This window comes from Durio zibethinus, chromosome 19, assembly GCF_047325235.1.
Source record: "Durio zibethinus cultivar Kanyao isolate XHJ-2024 chromosome 19, ASM4732523v1, whole genome shotgun sequence".
Lineage (NCBI taxonomy): Eukaryota > Viridiplantae > Streptophyta > Magnoliopsida > Malvales > Malvaceae > Durio > Durio zibethinus.
In genome coordinates this window covers 4,169,439-4,192,151 of record NC_143180.1, presented here as the reverse complement: position 1 = coordinate 4,192,151, position 22,713 = coordinate 4,169,439, and the positions used below count along the sequence as shown (strand labels likewise).

Genomic DNA, 22,713 nt, shown 5'->3' with positions numbered 1-22,713 from the left:
GACCCGAGACCCGACCCGGAGTCCGCGCACCCGACCCGTTGATCCCTCCTTCATCCGCCTCTGACCGGTCTGAATGGACCGGTACCGAACCGCCTGGACCGGGACCGAACCGCCTAAACCGAACTAAATCGATACCGAACCGCTGAACCGCTCAGACTGAACCGAACCGCCGAACCGGACCGTTGACCGGGCCGATTCGGGTTTTTTTTTTGAATTTTTTTATATATTATTTTATTAATATTTATGCATATTAAAATATATATATTTATTAGACTAATTGATGAAATTGTGGTTAAATATTTTTTATATAATTATGTTAATTTTTAGAATAAACTTTAAAAATAACAATACAAAAATAAATTCAATAATAATACTAAATTAATAAAAAATGAAAGAAAAGGAAAATTTTATCCGACGATGAGATTCAAAGGTATTCCGAGTAGTGATGCCTACAAAATCTCTAAGTGAGAAGATTTTTTTTAAATACTACCAGTGTATTGGAGTATTTATAAAAAATTTTTAATATAATAAATTTTTTTTTAAGAGTAATAAATAAAAATTGATTAATAAATTAAAATAAGTAATAAAAATAGGAAGAAAAGAAATTTAATCCAATGATGGGATTCTAAAAGTATTCCGAGTAGAGATGCTTTAAGAAATCTTTAGGTGAGAATATTTTTTATAAAATATTACCACCGTATTGGAATATTTATAGAAAATCTTCAATATAATTAAATTCTTTTTTCTTCAAAATTTTAATTAAAATTAAAAAAATTAATAAAACAATTAATAAAATTTTTAATAAAGGAGAATAAAATGTGTGCATAAACATGGTAACATTTAGCATTGCATGCATGGTATTTTCTTACGAAAAATAAATTTGAGCCTCCGATGATGAAATTCTAAGGTATTCCGAGAAGCGATGCTTAAGAAATCTCTAGATGAGAAAAAGTTCTTCTAATGTTACCAACGTACTGAAACATTTTAAGAATTATTTCAATAAAAAGGTTTTAATTTATTTTTCTCGAGAATAATTTTTTTAATAAATAAAAAATCAAGGAAATTATTTTTTCGAACACTGAAAATTGGACTATTTTCATCAAAATCAAAGGATAACATGTAGTTAATTGGTACCATTTTTAACGGGCGCTGTGAGGGTGCTAATCCTTCCCCACACGTAACCGACTCCCGAACCCAGACTGTTTCGCAGACCGTAAAATTATCTTTTTTAATAAATTTTAATTAATTTTAAAATTTTATTAAAATGATATGTTTTAATAGGTGGCCAATCACACCTAGTCAAAAAAGATTGGTGGCGACTCCGTTATTTTTTATTTCGTTTTCAAATTCGTCGGGCGGACACAAAACCGTTACGACACTGTGTGTGCAAGCCAAAGGTAATTTTATGCAACAAAGCTTTATCGATCAATCTAATAATGGTATCCCGACTTTTCTTCTTTCTCATCCTTGCATTGCTTCAATCTACACTAGTCATTGCCTTAGTAATTGGTATCCTTTCAAACTACTTCTTTAGCTACTGCTCCATCCATTGAAACAAAAACCCTTCTGAAATGGAAAGCTAGACTTGACTAGGGGTGAGCAATTGTTCAGTTAGTCGATTCAATTCTGTTTTAAAAAACTTAAAAAACCAAAAACCGACTTAACTGAACCAAGTTATACGATGCTAACATCATAAGTAAGCTCTAGAATTCAACATCTTTGTCCAATCGAATTTACAACAGCTAGAATAGTTCAACATCCAACACTCTTACTGTCAACTTCTTCCTAAGAAAGCAGTAACAAGTACATCCGAATCATACAAAGATGAAACAAAAGTTATATTCAGGAAACTGGTCCTAAGTAGTCACCTTCCAAACTTACCAATGCCTGAAATTCGCTCTCTGCTTCCATCCACTTTGTTCCGATCACAATAAATCGTATGACAACATCCTTCTCAATCTTCGAGTACTTGTCATTCATGAAGATAGCGTTCTCTCCAGGCACATAATGATAGTCGGGCATTTTTACGTGAGACAGATAGATGTTTGGAATTCGTCCACACTTCAAGAAAACTCCATGTTTTAGCGCCTTGTGTACAACTCCTTCCAAAATCTCTTCTCTGAACATCCTGAATGTGATTCCATGAAGACAACAGGGAAAAGCACATCCCCTGTGTTCTGTCTAACTCTGCCCTCCCCATTGCTCTCCATAGTTGTTACAGCCATGAAATATCCAAGATCCTTGGTGGCCTTCTTGCAAGCAAATTCGTCCAAAAGGCGGACCACTATAGCCTTTTGGAGCATCAAGCCTTGGCATCCAAGCTGTCAACAGGGATTATGACATTCCATGGCAATTGCAACTTGAGAAAAATTTTGCAACTGCAATCAAAAGGGAAATGTACAAATAAATAAATAAAGAAGAAGAAGAAGAAGGTAATTCACAATGAAACCAATGACCTTAGAGTAAGAAGAAACAATATATCAATCTTGAAGAATTGAAAAACTGATTTAGTCCTATCCCAATATCAAGTATGTTAAAGCCAAATTTCAACAATCCAAACAGAAAAGACTGAAAAAGATTAGTTTTTAACAAATTGAAAATTTACCAGATTGACAACTACAGAGTAAAGCATTAGAATCATTGACAAAACGATAAATTTAGAATAAAAGGAAATATGGCTTTTTACTTGAACCGATGATTTTGAAAGCAAATTATTTCTTTTAAAATAATTTTGTGAACATTTTAATTTCTTTATAAGTTTAAATACATTACAGTATTTTTCTATTGTAATTTTAATTGAATGACTATATGGGAATTATATATATTAATAAATAATCATTTATATTAAAATTAGCACCTAAGTTCCCAATGTATATGTGTATGTATGTATTCATATGCTTTATTTTAAAATTAGCAATTCAAACTTTTTTTTTTATAAAAAAATTTAAGGATTAATATTTCATGCACTGACAGCGTATCATTTCTATACACTATCAGTGAATAATAAAAAGACACCTCATTAATGAATAAAATTTAAAATTTCAAGCCTTTAAAAATAAATATTAATAAAGATATGGGATGTGCCATTGATCTTTCTATAAATCCAAAAATAGCAAAGCAGAATCTGGTGAAACAAAGATAAGAGAATTAAAATCAAGTAAAAAGAATTAGAAAATCAAAAGAAGGAGGCTGTAAATGCAGAGGGAGGTGACAAAGAAAAGAAAAGTTTTAATTTTAATTAATTAACCCAATGTGCTTCTTCCCTTCAGAATGGATCGGTCAAGCTCTTCTTATCATTCCAACTTGAAACACGTGACGTTCAAAGACGGCTTTGCCAGCTGCCTGTGATAGTCAAAAGAAAACTGGATCAGATAGAACGTGCAAAAGTGCCTTTTGCCTCTCCTTCGATAGTCCTTCGTTAGTCAATTTCAGGTACTTGGGTGCTAGCTAATTTAGGCTTAGAGCTAACTTGGGCTTAAAGTGCCAGCTACTCTAGGCTTAAAGTTTGATTTGGACGGTCAGTTAGATTGAGCTTAAGTCTTATCTTATATCATATCTCATCTTTCTTATTCATTTTTCAACAACCCCTCCACTTTTTGCAGATCATTTTTTATTCCATTCTTCAAACTTTTATGACATTTTGATTTTTTGTCAAACTATTTTTTTTCTCATTTTTTCATGATAGACTTCTTTTTCTCTTTTTGCCCCCCTTTTTTGGTTGTTTTCTTTTTTTTTTTCTTTTCTTTCTAATATTTACAAAATTGACAAACACACTCATGATACAAGTGTCTATTTTCATAAAATGATGTAAATGCAAATGTCTATACAAATTCAAGAATGAGAATGCTTGATGCAAATACAGGTGACTTTTTTCATAAAGCAAATGTCAATGTTCTTTACATGTAAATGCCCCTACAAATACTTTTTCTATGATATAGATGTAATGATGCAAATGCAAATGTTTTTTTTGTTTTTACAGCATATAGATCAAATGTCTTTTTCATAATGCACATGTAAGTGATGCAAATGTAAATGTCCTTTTCATGATGTAAATATGAATGAAAATATCTTTCTCATGATGCACATCCAAGTGCGAATGCAAGTGATGTAAATGTGAATGTTTTTTTTTTTATTTTTGTAGCATGTAGATCAAATGTCTTTATTATAATGTATATGCCTTGGTTATGATGCAAATGATGTAAATACGAATGTCTTTTTTTGTTTTTACAGCATGCAGGTCAAATGTCTTTCTCATGATGTAAATGTTAGTGCCAATGTAAGTGACACAAATGCGAATATCTTTTTTTTTTTTTTTTTTTTTTTGTAGCATGTAGATCAAATGTCTTTCTCATTATACAAATTTGAACCCATGTGATGCGAATGTGAGGACTCTTTTTGTTTTTGTAACATATAGATCAAATGTCTTTCTGATGATGCACATGTAGTTGATGCAAATGCAATTTTTTTTTCAGCATGTAGGTCAAATGTCTTTTGCAAGTAATGCAAATGTAAATACCCATTTTGTTTTTTTCTTTCAAATGATCTTTGTTTAAATTTTTAATGTTTACTCTTCACCAACGATGATCTTAGTATTCTATACAAAATACTCAAATAATCTCTGAACTTTTTAAAAGAGATCACAAAATTACCCTACATAAAGTATCTTCATAATTAATGAGAAAAGTTGAAAACTAATGACTTTTGAATCTCTTGAAAATTGGTGATTACTATTTGGAATGCTTAGGGATGAGAGTAATTGACAATTCAATTTTTTTATTGGTAGACATATCTCAAGAAAGGTTCGATAATGATTGCAAGGATTACTCTTGGTCTCACAAAAAAGATCATTTTTCTAAAATGCTTTTCTTTTATTAAAAACATGATATTTCAATTTGTTAAAACTAACCATTATTTTTTGAAAAAGATTTGGGAAGAGAAAAAGGCTAGTTTTTTTTTATTTTCACTCTTTAGTGAAATATAAAGTTTTTAATGGGTACTAATCCTTCAAAAGGTTTTGCATTGAGACTTTTATTTTGGATAGAACATTGAAACTCAAAAATTCTTTTGGGGCCTCAAGAATGGTTCTAGCTCTAAATTGCCATTTTTAGGTTTTTACCTTAGAGCTATATTTTCTAGCAATGAAGAACTTGACAAAATCTTACCAAATACTAATGGGTAGATACAAATTTTCTAGGCTATAGCTCTTCAATTCAAGTGTTTGCATTTAATTAGAATGGATTTTTCAAGATATGTAATATAGGCCAAAGTTTAAGTTTCTAAAAGAATGGTTAAATAGGCCCAAAAATATGTTATTCAAGGTAATTAGGCCAAAGATCTTATGGAGCATTCTTTAGATAAAAAGCCATGTGTCTTTCTTTCTTTACTCCTTCAAAAACATCTAATTTTAGCTTTAGCATTCTTTTTCCTTTAATTCTGTCTTCTTTTAACTTGACAATCTAATTAATGCTTTATTCAATTTTTACCCTATGCTTTCATCTTCAAAGAGCTTGTCTTCCTTTCTTTGCTTTTTTTCTTCTTTTTTTTTTTTAATTTTTTTTGAAACATCTAACTTCAACTTTAGCATTCTATTTTCTTGAAGCTTTACTTATGATTTTGACTGAAACTTTATTCAATTTTTGCCTCGAATTCTCATATCTAAGATACATGTATTTCTTTCTTTGCTCCATTTTTTTTTTTTTTTGGATTCTAATTGAAACTTCATTAACTTTTTGCCCCAAATTCTCATCTTCGAAGTACATGTTTTTCTTTCTTTTTTTTTACTCTTTTTTAACATTTAACTTTAGCGTTAGCAAACTACTTTTTTGAGTTTTTGGAATTTTAACTTAAACCTCATTCATTTTTTACCTCAAGCTCTCATCTCCAAGGTGCATGTTAGATGCTTTTAATATCAAACTCTTTTCTTGAAGTTTGGCTCTTGAAGATATCCTTATTTTGCCTCCTAGTGTAAAAGATGATTCTTGGCCAGTGTTCATTTTGGAACAAGAAATTTAATAGACTCAAATGGGCAATAAGTGAATAATTTTTCTTTATGCGAAGGATAGAAAAAGATTGTCATTCATCATTTTAAATACAATCACTTAGTTACAATAGCAAATTATTTAAAGAAAGAGATAAAAGACTAGTTTTTTTATTTTTTTTCAAACCTGGCAAAATGGGTATTGTTCTGGTAATCCTTATGGGTAGACAATGCTTCCATGGAGATTAGTAATACGTGGTCTTTGATCATCTAATAGTTCTAGATTGACTCCTAATGCGTGGTCTTTGATCAACTAATAGTTCTGGATTGACTCCTATGCTATGCAAGAATGCTATCGCTAATAATGATTATCAATGAAAATTAGAAATTATTATGAATGAAAAATTACAAAGAAAGCACTTATAATTAGTTATGTATCATATATTTTTTGTTTTTGTTTTAAATTTTTATTTAAAACAAATTAGTGAATACAAAAAAAAATAATAATTAGTAGAAAATGTTATGATAGGTGATATTTTAAAATTATCTTAAAAATAATATGTAATTGAAAAATAATTAAAAATTGGACGAATCACTATTTTTTTAATGCACAATTAATAGTTAAGTAAAGAATGGTTTTTTTCATTTCAATACTTTAGGTACTTAAATTAAATTTGGTAGACTTTGTTCTCAAGTAGATTAGATTGAGTGTGGATGTCGAATTTGATATTGACATTTACGGAAAAATACATAGTTTTCATGTCAATTTCAATCATGTTCCCTGCTTTGGCAACTTCAATAATGTTCTTTTCTTCCATTTTTGGTATGACAAACTTTAAAATGTTCTTTCTTTGCTATTAATAATGTGTTTTTTTATATAGTAGTAAAATCATATGTACAATCTTGATATATATGTCTCTTAACTCACCAAAATCGGATTCTTGATTTTATGCTAAAATGTAATATGAGATTTTATACGTAAGACAGTTGTGCAAAGCATAAAATTTTTCTCAATATATAAAGATTATGTAAAATTATTGTTTTCTTTAATCATATACTTATATATGTTGATGGACAATAAAGACAAAAGTATTAAATATATAAAATTTGAATGGGATCTTGGATGATTCGGGTTAGAAAAAATTTTAAAATCGTTGGTTGTTTTAACGTTTGATTTATGTAAGAGAATTAGATTATTTAGTTTTCAAAATTTTTATCAAAATCAAATTAAAAAGTAAGCATACCATAACCAATGATATTTGATAAAAATAAAAATATTTTTAATTTTACTGAAGTATTGGAGATTATTTATATTAAAAAATTGACAAAAAATAAATCAATAGAAAAGATGAAAAATGGTAAGAGAGAAAAAAAAAAGGAATGCAAGACAACTCTTTCACTTAGCTTTATTTTTACACCTTTTGATCATTAGTAGGCCTACTTAAAAGCCAGACTATCAGTTTAGGTCCAAAAGTTTGTTCATATTTTAAAGATTTTAAGGATTTGGATAAAAATTTTAGACGAATTTAAATTTTAAATTGGACTTTGAACACAAAATTTGAAGCGCTTGGATCTGGCTCGAATTATATATATAATTAAATTATTATAATTATATATATGTAAATTTTATCTTAATTTTTATATTTAAAAAAAAAGTATTTTTATTACATAAATTGAATTTAATTGATGGACTTGAATTTTATTTTTTTTATCATGGATCAGGCTTAGAAAAATTTAAACCCAAAATATCAAATTGAGCCAAATCTAAGCAAACATATAAATTGTTAATATCAACTATAAGCTTAACTCAAACCCAATTAAGTCATACCCAGAAATACCTCTAACCATTGGCTCACATTAAGGATAAAACAAAGTAAAAGCAAATTCCTTTTAACACAACTTAACATTTCCTTCTTATTAAGAACAAGACTTATAAAACGTTTTTTAAGTGAAATTTATAAAATTTTATATTAAAAATAATTAAATCAAAATTAAAATCAAAATCAAAATCAATAAATTGAAAGTTTTTGATACATAAATCAAGTGTATAATTTTTTAAAAATTTTAAAAAAAATTTTAATATATTTTTTAGATATTAATTTTTGATAAAAAATTTAACAAAATTTTACCAAGTACTAAAAAATTTTAATTATAAATTATATATTTAATAATTTATTTACATATTATTAAATTTTTTGTAATACTCTATTAATATTTCAGTTTTTTATTAAAATTTAATTCAATCATATTTATTTAAAAAACTTTACAAGCCTCACTTAAAAAAAATTTTCTAAATTTTGTTCTCCAATTAAGTATTTATGATCTTAGTACTAACCAATCATTATGCAGGCCAATCCCATTGCTCATCACCTTTCCAACTCTGATTCTTTATATCTCAATCTGCTAACAAATCCCAAACTTAAAATTGATAGAAAACAGATTGTGAAGCTTATTAATTGACTATCAGAAAAGCAATAAAAACCAAGTTATTATAATCAATTTTATCAAAACTTAGTTAGATTAAGACAGATAACCATTTCAACTCAGTTTCCTGTAAATGAAAGCAATACAAGGGTAATGAAATATTCCCAAAATGTAAAAGATGTCTGTGACTTTTTCTTTCCAAATTAATAAGAGAGATACTTAATTCAGTGACATTGAATGAAAAAAAATTCAAGAAGAAGAAAAGCAGATATTAATTGAGGTTAAGCCATAATTTTACAAACAAAAACAACCCAACCTTTATCTGCCTTGTCTGGATTTCACGAAGAAATCAGTGTGCTTGTGATTCCAACACTAAAACCAAAAGACTATAAATACATTTGCCTTATAGAGTTTCATCACAACTTGAAATAACTTGAAAAGAAAACAAAAATAAAAAAGAAATGAATGCTTTCAAGCTTTTCTTCCTCCTTCCCCTCCTAGTTCTTTGCTCTGTTGCACAAGTTTTAAAATTGTTTATATATACTTGGTTACAAAAGGCTATTATATATTATATACGTAATCATGCATTCACACCTATAATTATAAGTTGTACATGTACTTGGTTTAAGTCCAACGAAAAAAATGCATGGCTACTGATATATGCATAACAGTTGAGGCGGTAGAGTAATGCATGCAACAAAAGCTTGAAGTTGCTGCACAGATATGAGATTAATTTGTTGAGTTAATGTTGAGTGGTTTTTGCCAAGATAATTTTTCTGATCCTATTGCTCCTCCAATTATGAATATATATATATATATATATACATATATATATTTGGTTTGTAAAGTACTGAATCACAATAGCAAAAGAAATGGTATAATGACTTATCCATTACTAACCAAATATAGCTTATCTTTTTAATTTTAATTAGAATGATGCTTTTTAATGGGGTGGAGAAACGCCCATTTCATTATTATCTAAGTAAATTTACTGTTAATAATTTATTTTGAGTTATGAAAATATTTGCAAGAGAAGGGTTCCTTGCATCGTACGATTTATGAATGTCAATAGCTTATTACATAACATAGATTAGCATTGTGATTTAAAACAATATTTATACATATAGGCAAAATCTTTATTAACTTTATATGGAGATTTGAGGTTGTCAAGCTTTGTGCTCAAGAACTTTATTCTCTCTCTCTCTCTATATATATATATAAATATATGAAGGCCTATAACTTGTGTTACTTGCATAAAATATAAAACTAATTCAATGGAAAAAAATAGCATAGCAAAAAGTTTATTACAATTCTAACGCAGTTAAAACTACAATAAAATTATAATAAATCAAATTTAGATTATTTTTTACTATTAAATAGTCTTTATTTTTACTCGAAATGTTCAATCACATAATAAAATAAATTATATGGAAGAATTTTTATTTAATTAAAATTTTCATCCACTTATACTAAAATTAACATAATTTTAATAGAGTTTTTAGTATTAAAAATAATATATAACTATCACATTTCATTATTAAAATTAAAAGGCCAATTCAATTAAATGAATATGCATCAGCATAATGAAACTTTAATTTCTTTTAGGAATGTGCAAGGCTTTTAGGAATAGTCAGATTTCTAAACATAATTAATTATAATAAATCTTAATTTCTTTTTTGCCCAAATTGCAATATATTAGTGTTGAAAACCTAAGCTAGGAACATTTCCTTCACTTAATTATTTGTACCCAATTACTGTACTAAGTAAAATTATATAATCATTAAGTTTAGGCTAGTAAAATTAAGATCAAAACTGCTGTCAAACAGTAAAAAAGTGTAAAATCATATCATGTCTGACTTACACAAAATAATAACAGTAAGCATACGTTGAGATAAGATCATCAAAGAAAACTAGTTTTTTAACCATTCTTCAGTTCCACCACAAAAATAAAACTAGTTTAATGAAAATATCATTTTGATAATAATAAAAATAAATAAATTTAAATGGTATTGTATCTTTCCTAATAAAATTTATTGAATTCAAAACTAATAAATGAACATCTAATTATTATAATAAGTAAATGATATAAAAAAATTATAGATTTCTCCATTTTAAGTATCTAATAGATAAATTGATGCAATATGCTTGTTGGATTAGTCCAAAAATGACATGATCCTTATATCAATGTTTCATTTAATCCGATTATAGTCTTTTGGTTTTATTGTTGGGTACTAAGCACATCATTTTCTTTTTCGTGAATTCCAAACATGGCAGAGAAAGGTTGCATTGTTTTTGTTTGTAAAATTGTGGCTTAACCTCAATCAATATCTGTTTTTCTTCTTCTTAATTTTTCTTTTTTCCTTCAATCTCACTGAATTAATTAGTTTTCTTATCAATTTGAAAAGAAAAATCCACTGACATCTTTTCTTTTTTGGGAATATTTAATTACCCTTGTATTACTTTCATTTGTAAGGAACAGAGTTGCATTAGTTATCTGTCCTAATCTAATTAACTTTTGATCAAAATGATTGTAATCGCTTGATTTTTATTGCTATTCTGATTGTCAATTAATGAATTTGACAATCTGTTTTCTGTCAATTTTCAGTTTGGGATTTGATATCAGATTAAGCTGAGAGAATCAAAATTGGAATAGTGATGAGCAATATTGGGAATTGGTCTGCAGATATCTTGATTGAGATTCCCTTGAAATTGCCTGTCAAATCTATCATTCGTATGGGTGGGGCAAAAACTTGTTAAACATAAATTATAGATTTAATTGTTCAATGGAGAATATATCTAACATACAGTACTAAAACTCAAATGATGCAACATATATATATATATATATATATAAATTTCTCATTTTCAAGTAACTTATAGATTTACGGTTAGTTTAATATTGTTTTTATAGTTGAAAAAATTAGGACTAGAAAACATGTATTTAAAAAGTGTGATAAAAATGTGATTAAAAATTTTAAATATTAAAATTATTGTTTAAAATTATTATGAATAATTAAAATATTTTAAAATATATGCATAAAATAAAAATAATATTTAAAATATAAGATAATATAATGAGTTTCATCCTAAAAACCTTTCCACTCAAAAAATTTTTATTATTTAATATTATGTTCGGATAAAAACAGTTTTTAATTCAAAAATTACTTTCAACAATAATACTAGACAAAATCTTAATTAATGTGATATACTTACAGGATTAGTCCCCATGAGCATCGATAAATCCAATATAAAATGTCTAATGATTTTAATTTCCTTATCCTTCTTCTTTTGATTCAATATTTTTACTATAATTTTTAATGAGAATTATTATGAAATTTAATGTATTCCATTCATAATTACAATGATTGGTAAAGAAAATTATAATTACATCTATGTGTGTTTTGTATATTTTTTTTACTTTAGATCAAAGTTTAATTTATATTAATTTAAATAAAAATAATATTTTTAATATCAACCATTATGATTTAAAAATAAAAAAATGTAAAACTTGCACATTAAAAATAAATTTCTTCAATTAAAATGTTTAATGTAAAATTCAACTATATATTATGATTTAAGATTTTAAGGTTGTAATTATATCATGAATCAAAATTATGTTTTAACAATTGAAATTAAATTTGTAAAATTAAAGCTGTTCTTTAACTAAAAAAATGACAGATTCATACTTATTTTTATGTAAAAAATACATGTAATCGTCATTTTAAATTTAAATGCTTCCAGCATTTATATTAATTTAATTTCTTTCATTTTTTTTGTCTTTTATAATCAACTTTTTTCGTATTATATAAAGTAAGAAAAAATGCTGTTAAGGATTCAAGGTAAAATAGAATTGTTGAAACTAATCTTATATAATAATCTTAACAAAACCATAGCTTTTGGTAAGTACCTTAATACTAATTTTTTAAAAAATTTAATTAATTATAAATATTTTTTGTTTTCTATTTCGATATATTATATTTTCGAGACTGATCTATTAAAACCATGAATGGATGGTTTTGAGCTCAAAAAAATTATAATATACATACTTATATATTTACATACATACATACATACATACATACATACATACATACACATAAATATATATATACACATGGGATCTTCTATAGCAAGTTAAGTTTTCAACTTTACAATAAAGTTGACAAATAATAATTATTAAATTTATATAATTAAATCTTAATCATTGAATAAATTTTAAAGCAAAGAAAGATGAAATTTGCTTATCCAGTAATGTGAATGCAAAACAAACTTTATAAAATTTTATATACGATTTAAATAATATTCACTTTATGTAATTGTTTTTTATTTTTCCCTTTATTATATGTTTGTGAAAAAAACACTAAAATAAAAAAATTATTATTAAAAATATTCATTTTAAAAAATTTCAATGTAATTGGTATTTTCAAAAATAGCTAAACAATATTATAAAACTAATTATAAAGAAATTAAAATTTTTTAACATAAAAATTCTTTCAAAGAAAAAATTAACTTAAAAGAATTTATATTTTAAATAAAAAAAATTATTAACATAATTAAATGAGAGAAATAATTAAATTTATATCAATTTATTTAAAATGAGGTTAGAAGTATTGAAATGTACTAAAAAATGAGTTACGAAAATTTTAAATATAATTAAATGTAAGAAAAAAATGTTAAGGGAATTATTTTAATGTAAATAATAAGTTAATAATGTAAAATTTAAATTAATTATTTTTCTTATAAATATATTAAAAAATAGTTAAAAATACATTCGAGGATAAAAATTAACATAAAAGAAATTATAATTTTTAAAAAATTGAATAAAAAATTTATTAATGTAAGCATATTAGAGGAATTGTAAAATTTGTATCATTGCATAAAATATGTTAGAAGTGTCATAACACCTAAAAAAATAACTTTGATAATTCTAAACTTAATGAAATGTAAAAGCAATAAAAAAATACTATTGTAATATAAATAATTAAGATAGCAACATAAAATTTTAGTTAATTATTATTTCTATAAATATGTAAGGAAAATATCTAATAAATAAAAAAAAATAGATAATGTAAATAGCTAAGAAGAAATGTAATAATCATGTTATTTTGCATAAAATAGATAAGAAGTGTCATAATATACTAAGAAAGAATTATGATAATTCTAAACATATTGAAAGTAATTACAAACATAAAATATATTATTATAATGTAAATAATTATGATGGGAATATAAAAATTTAATTGATTATTATTTTTGTACATATATATAATAGCCATAAATTAAAAAATAAATTGATAATGTAAACAGGTGTGAAAAATGTAAAATTAGTGTCAGTTAGCGTAAAATGAGTAAAAAGTATTGTAACATATTAATAAAGAATTATGGTAATTCTAAATAAAATTGAAGGTAAGAATAATAAAAAAAAATTGTTATAATGTAAATAATTATCTTGACAATATAAAATTTTAACTAATAATTATTTTTTAAAATATATAAAGAAAATAGCTAAAAATTGAAAAACAAATAGACTATACAAAATGAGTATCATTTGGTGTTAAACTAAAAAAAGTATCATAACACATTAAAAAAGAGTTATTACAATTCTAAACATAATTAAAGGTAAGAACAATTATAAAAATATATTATTTTAACTTAAATGATTAAGTTATCAACATAAAATTTCAATTAATTATTTTCTAAACACATAAAAAAATAGCTAAAAATTAAAAAACATATTGGTAACATAAACAAGTAAGAAGACATGTATAGCGTAAAATGGGTATGAATTATTGTAATATACTAAAAAATGATATGACAATTATAAATATAATGAAAAGTGAAAACAACCATAATAATATATTATTATAACACAAATAAGTATATTGATAACATAAACTTTAATTAATTATTATTATGTATATATTTAAATAAAATAGATAGAAATTAAAAAATAAATTGATAAAGTAAACAGTGAAAACAAATGTAAAATTATTATCATTTGGCCTAAAATAGGTAAGAAATGTAGGAATATATTAAGAGTTATGATCATTTTAAACGTAATGGAAAAATAAACTACCGTAAGAAAATATTACTATAAAGTAAATAATTATGTTAACAACTTTATATTTTAATTAATTATTATTCCTATAAATATATTAAAAAAATAAATTAGTATCATTTGGCATAAAATGAGTAAGAAGTATTGTAAAACATTAAAATAGAGTTATGGCAATTTTAAATATAATGAAAAGTACGAACAATCATAAAAATATATTATTATAATATAAATAATTATGATGCAATGTAAATTTTTAATTAACTATTATTTTTGTATATATATAAGGAAAATAGCAAAAAATTAAAATATAAAATAGTAATTTAAACAAGTGAGAAGAAATATAAAATTAGTACTATTTGCCATAAAATAGATAAGAAGTATCGTAATATACTCAGAACAAGTTATAACAATTTTAAACATAATGAAAGTTAAAAAAAACTGTAAGAATATATTATTGTAATATAAGTATACATGTTGGCAATTTAAAATTCTAACTAATTTTTATTTTTTAAATATATAAGAAATATAACTAGAAATTGAAAAACAAATAAGTAATGCAAAACAATGAAAAAAATATAAAACTAGTATAATTTGATGTAAAATGAATAAAATATTTCATAACATACTAAGAAAAAACAATGACAATTCTAAACATAATTGAAGGCAAGAACAATTATAAAAAAAAAATTGTAACATAAATAATTAAGTTACGAATGTGAAATTTTAATTATTTATTTTTTGATAAATATATAAGAAAATAGCTAAAAATTAAACGTAAACAAGTGAAAATAAATGTAAAATTAATATCATTTAGCGTAAAATTAATATCATTGAGTATGAATTGTCGTAATACATTAAAAAAGTTCTGAAAATTTAAAACGTAATGAAAATTAAGAACAACCATAACAATATATTATTATGGCATAAATAATTATATTAGTAACATAAATAATTATATTAGTAACATAAAATTTTAATTAATTATTATTTTATAAATATTTAAGAAAAATAGTTAGAAATAAAAAAATAAATTGATAATGTAAACAAGTGAGAACAAACATAAATTAGTACCATTTAGCATAAAATGGGTAAATTGTAGTGTAATACGTTAAGAAAGAGTTATGGCAATTGTAAACATAATGAAAAGTAAAAATAATCACAAAAAAATTTATTGCAAAGGTAATAATTATGTTGATAATGTAAAGTTTTAATTATTTATTATTCCTGTAAATATAAAAGAAAAAGAGCTAAAATTAAAAAACAAATTGATAAATAAACAAATGAAAAGTAATGTAAAATTAATATAATTTGGAATAAAATGGATTAGAAGTGTCATAAAACACTAAAAAAAGGCTATAACAATTCTAAATTTGATAAAAGTAAGAATAATAGTAAAAATATATTATTATAACATAAATAATTATGATGACAATGTAAAATTTTAATTAATTATTATTGTATTTATATAAGAAAAATGATAGAAATTTTAAAAAATTGGTAATGTAAACAAGTGAGAAAAAATGTAAAATTAGAACCATTTATAAAATGGATAAGAAGTATCATAACACACTAAGAAAAAATTATGATAATTCTAAACCTAGTGGATGATAAGAGCAATCATAAAAATATATTATTATAATTTAATATTTAAGTAGACAATGCAAAATTTTAATTAATTATTATTTTTAAAATATATAAGAAAAATAACTAATAATTAAAACAAATAGGTAACTAAAAAAATAAGAAAAACATAAAATTTGTACCATTTGACATAAAATAAGAAAAAAGTTATGACAATTCTAAACATAATAGAAAGTTACAACAATTGTAAGAAAATATTATTATAACATAAATAATTAAGTAAATAATGTAAGCTTTTAATTGATTATTTTATAAATATATAAGAAAATAACTAATAATTAAAAAACAAATAGATAACATAAATAAGTGATGAAAACATAAAATTCATATAATTTGCCATAAAATGGGTAAAATGTGTTGTAACATATTATGAAAAAGTTATACCAACTCCAAACGTAATTGAAAAGTAAGAACAATTGTAAGAAAATATTATTGTAACATAAATAATTAAGTAGGTAATGTAAAATTTTAATTAATTATTGTTTTGTTAATATATAAGCACAATAGCTAAAAATTGAAAAACAAAAAAGTAATATAAACAAGTAAGAAGAATCATAAAATTCATACCATTTGACATAAAATGAGTAAAAAGTATCATAACACAAACTAAGAAATAGATATAACAATTCTAAATATAATGGAATGTAAGAATAATTGTAAGAAGATATAATTACGATGTAAATAAGTAACATAAAATTTTAATTAATTATTATTTTTGTAAATATATAAGAAAAATAGATAAAATTTAAAAAACAAATAAGTAACTTGAACAAGTGAGAAGTATAAAATTCGTATCATTTAGCAAAAAATGGGTAAGAAGTGTCATAACACATTAAAAAAAAATTATGACAATTCTAAACTTATTAGAATATAAAAATAATTATATGAAAATATTATTATAGCGTAAATAATTAAGTTGATAATATAAAATTTTAATTAATTACTGTTTGTATAACTATATAAAAAAATTTAATAAATAATAATAAAAAGTTTTTGTAACTTAAACATGCGAGAGAAAGCATAAATTCCATATCATTGGTGTAAAATGTTTAAAAAGTCTCTTAACATAATAAGAAAAAACTATGATAATTTTAAATGTATTAGAAGAGAAAAACAATTGCTAGAAAATATTATTATTATATAAATAATTAAGTCAATAACGTAAAACTTTAATTAATTATTATTTTTTATAAATACATAAAAATATGAGAAATAAATAATAAAAATTTATTAAAATAAACAAGTAAGAGGAACAATAAAATTTTTCTCAAATTTGAATGCTATCATTATATCATTTTTAGTTTTTAAAATTTATTAACGCAAATATTTGTATAGTAATTTTAATTTTTATGTAATAAAAATATTTGTATAATAATAAAAATATCACATCTTAATCGAGTGTCATTTCAAATATGCTCTTTTTTTTTTTTTTTTTATAAAAAGACATTGAAATTTGCAATCAAAGTACTTATAGAAAATCATATAATTTAAATGGTACAATGGTGGCTTTAATTTTTTTGTTTTATGTTAATAAATTTCTAAGATTAGAATGAAAAATCATACAAATAAAATTATAAAATATATAAAATAAATAACTAAAAAAATAATTTTAAGATTAAAAAGACAACATAAAATAATTGATATTTTAAAACTAAAAAACAAAAAATTATTAAGATGAATACTGAAATTTATATTAATTATTGTTGTAATATTGTTATTTGTTCCATTGCCGAAGGGTTTAAGGTCTAGCCTTCCTTGCCATCTATCTACATCTTCCTTTGTTTAGATTTATACAACATTTTCAATTTTCTCAAATTATTGTAAGGACGTGTTTATGCATGGTTAGTAAAAGAGCACGTTCTGACTTATAAGCCTTTACTTTTGAAACTACATTTGGTTCTTCAATTATTCCGTTGAAACAGGATGTATTTTTTGTCTCAAATTTTTCATGTGCTTGGGCTACAGAATCTCTTGGATGATGGGTGGTACGCACAGATTTTTGTAAGGAAAAACTATTTTCTGACGTTTCGGTGAAAGTAGATTGTTCTGAATACAAGCATTAACAAATTTGATCATAGGTGCTATTAGTCTATGCAGGGGGATAAATTTTAGTGTCCAATTGCAGTGTTGAATGTTCTAAATTACAAAATAATCGATACTTTGTTATGTACCTTATCGCTTTTATATAAATCTTTTTATCGATTTCGTGTTGTATTTAAAATGATCTTATCTAAAAATTTAATGAAAGATGAAAGTTTTAAATTATATCAAGAATCCATGTACGTCACAATATAACAGCATGGTAGCAAAAATGAGGATGCAAAACCAGAATACTTGCCACTAGGTGTGTAAAGTTTTCAAACTTTCCAGAAAGGACATCTCTTGCAGCTGCATTCCTTTTCTTTCATATCATGAGAAACTTCAGAGCCAGCTTCTGGTGATGAGTACACACCGAAGAAGAAAGGTATTAAGAGCTATATATATATATATAATTTCTTTTGAGCTCAAAACCATCCATTCAGGATTTCAAGAGATTGGTCTTTAAAATATAGTACACTGAAACAGAAAGCAACAAATATATATAATTAATTAAATTTAAAAATATAGTATTAAGATACTTGAAAAAAGGAAAATTACATATATATATATATTTGCATCATTTGAGTTTTAGTACATCATATTATATATATTTTACATTGAACAATTAAATCTATAACTTCTATTGAGCAAGTTTTGTTAGATTTATCTCTAGCTGCTCGGCCTAATGACTAAAACAGTATGCCCCTCAATGACAAAAAAATTTTTTTTTTCTAGACTTGATAGATTTGACAGGTAATTTCCAGAGAATCTCAGTTAACATATATGCAGGCCAATCCCATTGCTCATCGCTATTCCAACTCTGATTCTTTATATCTAAATCTGCTAACAAATCCTAAACTTAAAATTGACAGAAAACAGATTGTGAAGCTTATTAATTGACTATCAGAAAAGCAATAAAAACCAAGTTATTACAATCAATTTTATCAAAACTTAATTAGATTAAGATAGATAACCATTCCAACTCAGTTCCTTGTAAATGAAAGTAATACAACGATAATGAAATATTCCCCAAATGTAAAAGATGTCTGCGGATCTTTCTTTTCAAATTAATAAGAAAGATACTTAATTCAGTGACATTGAATGAAAAAAGAAAATCAAGAAGAAGAAAGGCAGATATTAATCGAAGTTAAGCCACAATTTTACAAACAAAAGCAACCCAACCTTTGCCTGCCTCGATTTCATGAAAAAAACAGTGTGCTGGCGACCCCAACACTAAAACAAAGAACTATAAATACATTAGCCTGATAAAGTGTCATCACAACTTGAAATAACTTGAAAAGAAAACAAAAATCAAAAGAGAAATGAATGCGTTCAAGCTTTTCTTCCTCCTTCCCCTCCTGGCTCTTTGCTTTGTTGCTCTCGCACAGAGCAACTACGACCACCACTGGTTGGTTTCAAACCTGGCCAAATGGGTACTGTTCTGGTAATCCTTATCGTCTGACAGTGCTTCCACAGAGATTAGTGATGCATGGCCTTTGGCCAGCTAATAGTTCTGGATTGACTCCTACATTGTGCCCGAATATTGTCGCTGATCCACGACCTTTGGTATGCCATTTGTTTCGATTTTCATTTTATTCTAACCTTAATTATTTGTCTATATTTATTAACATACAAAATGTCATTTTGTAGTTTAATTATTTTCCCCCGCAATTAATGAATGACATGAGCAGACTCTGGCCTTCCATTGGTAACTTTGCTAGCAATAAAGAGTTTTGGGTGCATGAGTGGACGCAACACGGTTCTTGCCAAACCAAGCCGCCAAAGCCTTATTATTCCACTGCCATTCAATTGGTGAAGAGTACTGTAGACCTTGATTTGGCTATCAAAGCTGCAATTCCAATGGGAGGTTTTACTCCTAGAGGTGATATCATCAATGCGGTAAGAGGAAAAGTTGGACATGTCACTCCACTCCTTTGATGTGTGAAGAAACCAAATGGCAATTATCTATTGTCAGAGATAATAGTTTGTGTCGACAAACAAGGAATCAAGGTGATATCATGCAGTGTAGGAAAAGAGAATGTTCGTGACAATTGCGGGACAACAATCAAATTTCCAGCCCGAGTGGAATGAATGTTGCTTTACATGTGTGATTTTCCACTTCTATTGCAGTGATTAATTTATAATTATCTGGGTTATGTTTTTAAGTTTAATTTTATATCAATAAAATCTTTATTGATCTGCTTTAAAACGATTGGTTTACACACAAACAGCAAGAATCAAATTTGGCATACAAGTATGAGCATGTCAAGTGGTCTCCACCAGCACCACCGCCTGTCTATTTTTACAAGATAAATTTTATTTTAATTGATGCTAATTAAGAACAAAAAAAATTGGAAAACCCTTGCAAGCAAAATAAAACAATTTTAAAATTTTTATATATACTTGGTTACAAAAGACTATTATATATTATATACGTAACCATGCATTCACGCCTATAATTATAAGTTGTACATGTACTTGGTTTAAGTCCAACGAAAAAAATGCATGGCTACTGATATATGCATAACAGTTGAGGCGTTAGGGGCATGCATGTGGCAAAAGCTTTGGAAGTTGCTACACATATATGGAATTAATTTGTAGAGTTGATGTTGAGCGGTTTTAGCGAAGATAATTTTTCTGCTCCTATTGCTCCTCCAATTATGAAATACATATATATATATATATATATTTGGTTTCTAAAGTACTGAATCACAATAGTCAAAGAAATGATATAATGAATCACAACGACTTGAAAACATGGTTCGGGACGCGACTCAGCTCGGCTTTGTTGGAATGGATCGGCTAAAATGTGGGTTAGCGGAGCAGGTCACGATTGGGTCGGGTTGGTCCAAATAGAAATGCATGGATCTTGAGGTTTCTTAATGCCCAAAATGACATCATTTTGAGGTGGTATAAAAGCCTGATTTTGACTTTTTTTCAATAGATCTCCCTTCTTTTCTTTCTCTCTTCTCCCCTTTTTCTCTCTCTCTATGATTCAAGAACACTAGTTGAATCCTTAATCGGATTCTAAAATTATTGCCAAAATCTGGTTGAAAGTTCACTAGTTTTTGGAAAATGGATGTCGAAAACTATGATCTTCATAGGAATCTAGGAAGTCACTGAAAAATCATCAGAAAATTCAAACTTCATGGAAAAATTAATTGGAATCTAAAAATTTTTCAAAAATTTTCCAAAATTAAAAAAAAAAAACCAAAACTTTTTCGAACTTTTTTCTACTATTTTGCTTTCTTTCTCCCCCTTTTTGTGTGTTCTCTTAACCTCAGTTAGGGTCTGTATTTATAGGACTTTAGAGGCACAGAATCCAAATCCAAATAAAAATCCCAATTTCATTCAACCTCTTCTAGTCCATCTCAAACTCTTCAACCCAATTTTACCTAGATTCAACCACCTTTTTTCATTTTTTTCATTTTCATTTTCATTATTATTTTTTTATTTTTTAATTAACAAAATTATTCTAGTAGACCCCCAGACAAATTGGGGTCTCTACATCACTTATACTAAAATTAAATTAATTTTAATGGATTTTTTAGTATTGAAAATGATACATAACTATCACATTTCATTATTGAAATTAAAAGGCCAATTCAATGAGATGAATATGTATCAGCATGGTGAAGCTTTAATTTGATTCGTCGAATTATAGATTTTGAGGGAAAGTATGATCTTCCATGTCATAATGTCTAGATCCGGGTATCTATCGCTAGACATTAGATAGAAGGAGTCGCCACCAATCTTTTTTTATCTAGGTGCGATTGGTCACCCAAGGAATTTATCCTTTCAAGGAACACCTAAACTTAAGGGTCCTTAAAAGAATAGGTTTAGGTCTACTAACCAGAATAGGGTTCAGGAGTTCGGTTACGTGTGAGGAAGGTTATAGCACCCTCACAACGCCCATTGAAAGATAGTACCAACTTAATTTTGTGTTATCCAATAAGCCTTAAAAATTTACCAAGTAATTAATTATTGAAAATTATTCTCAATTGACTCTAATACTTTTAGTAGAAAATTAAGAAAAATTCTCTCACCTCAAGAGTATGCAAGGAAACTACTGTTTCACTTGCAGAGACTCCATTGTCGAATTATTTAACATTAAAAAAAATTCAAGAAACAAAAAGGAAAACAAATAAAAAAAAAAGAATAATGATTCAGCTTTAGATATAAATCCTTTTCTTTTCAAAAATTCATTGCTTTTGTATAAGGAAAATTGATACTTTCAACTTTTCCTAAAAAAAAACCTTTTTTAAAAAATTATTTTTAAAGAAAATTGATACCTTCAACTTTTTCTTGAAAATATTTTTTAGAAAAAACTTATTTTCAAGAAAAATTGATATTTTCAACTTTTCCTAAAAAATATTTTTTTTTGAAAATTTATTTTCAAGACAAATTGATACTTTCAACTTTTCCTCAAAAATATTTTTAAAAAACTTATTTTCAAGAGAAACTTATTTTCAAGGAAAATTGATATTTTCAACTTTTCTTCAAAAATATTTTTTAGAAAACTTATTTTCAAGGA

General features: G+C 25.4%; 2 pseudogenes; one reads left to right on the top strand and one right to left on the bottom strand.

The window, feature by feature from the left end:
• Positions 1–1,842: 1,842 nt before the first annotated feature.
• Positions 1,843–5,993, bottom strand: LOC149513361 (DNA-directed RNA polymerase V subunit 7 pseudogene; annotated as a pseudogene).
• A 13,508-nt stretch (positions 5,994–19,501) lies between these two features.
• Positions 19,502–20,270, top strand: LOC149513360 (extracellular ribonuclease LE-like; annotated as a pseudogene).
• Positions 20,271–22,713: the final 2,443 nt, after the last annotated feature.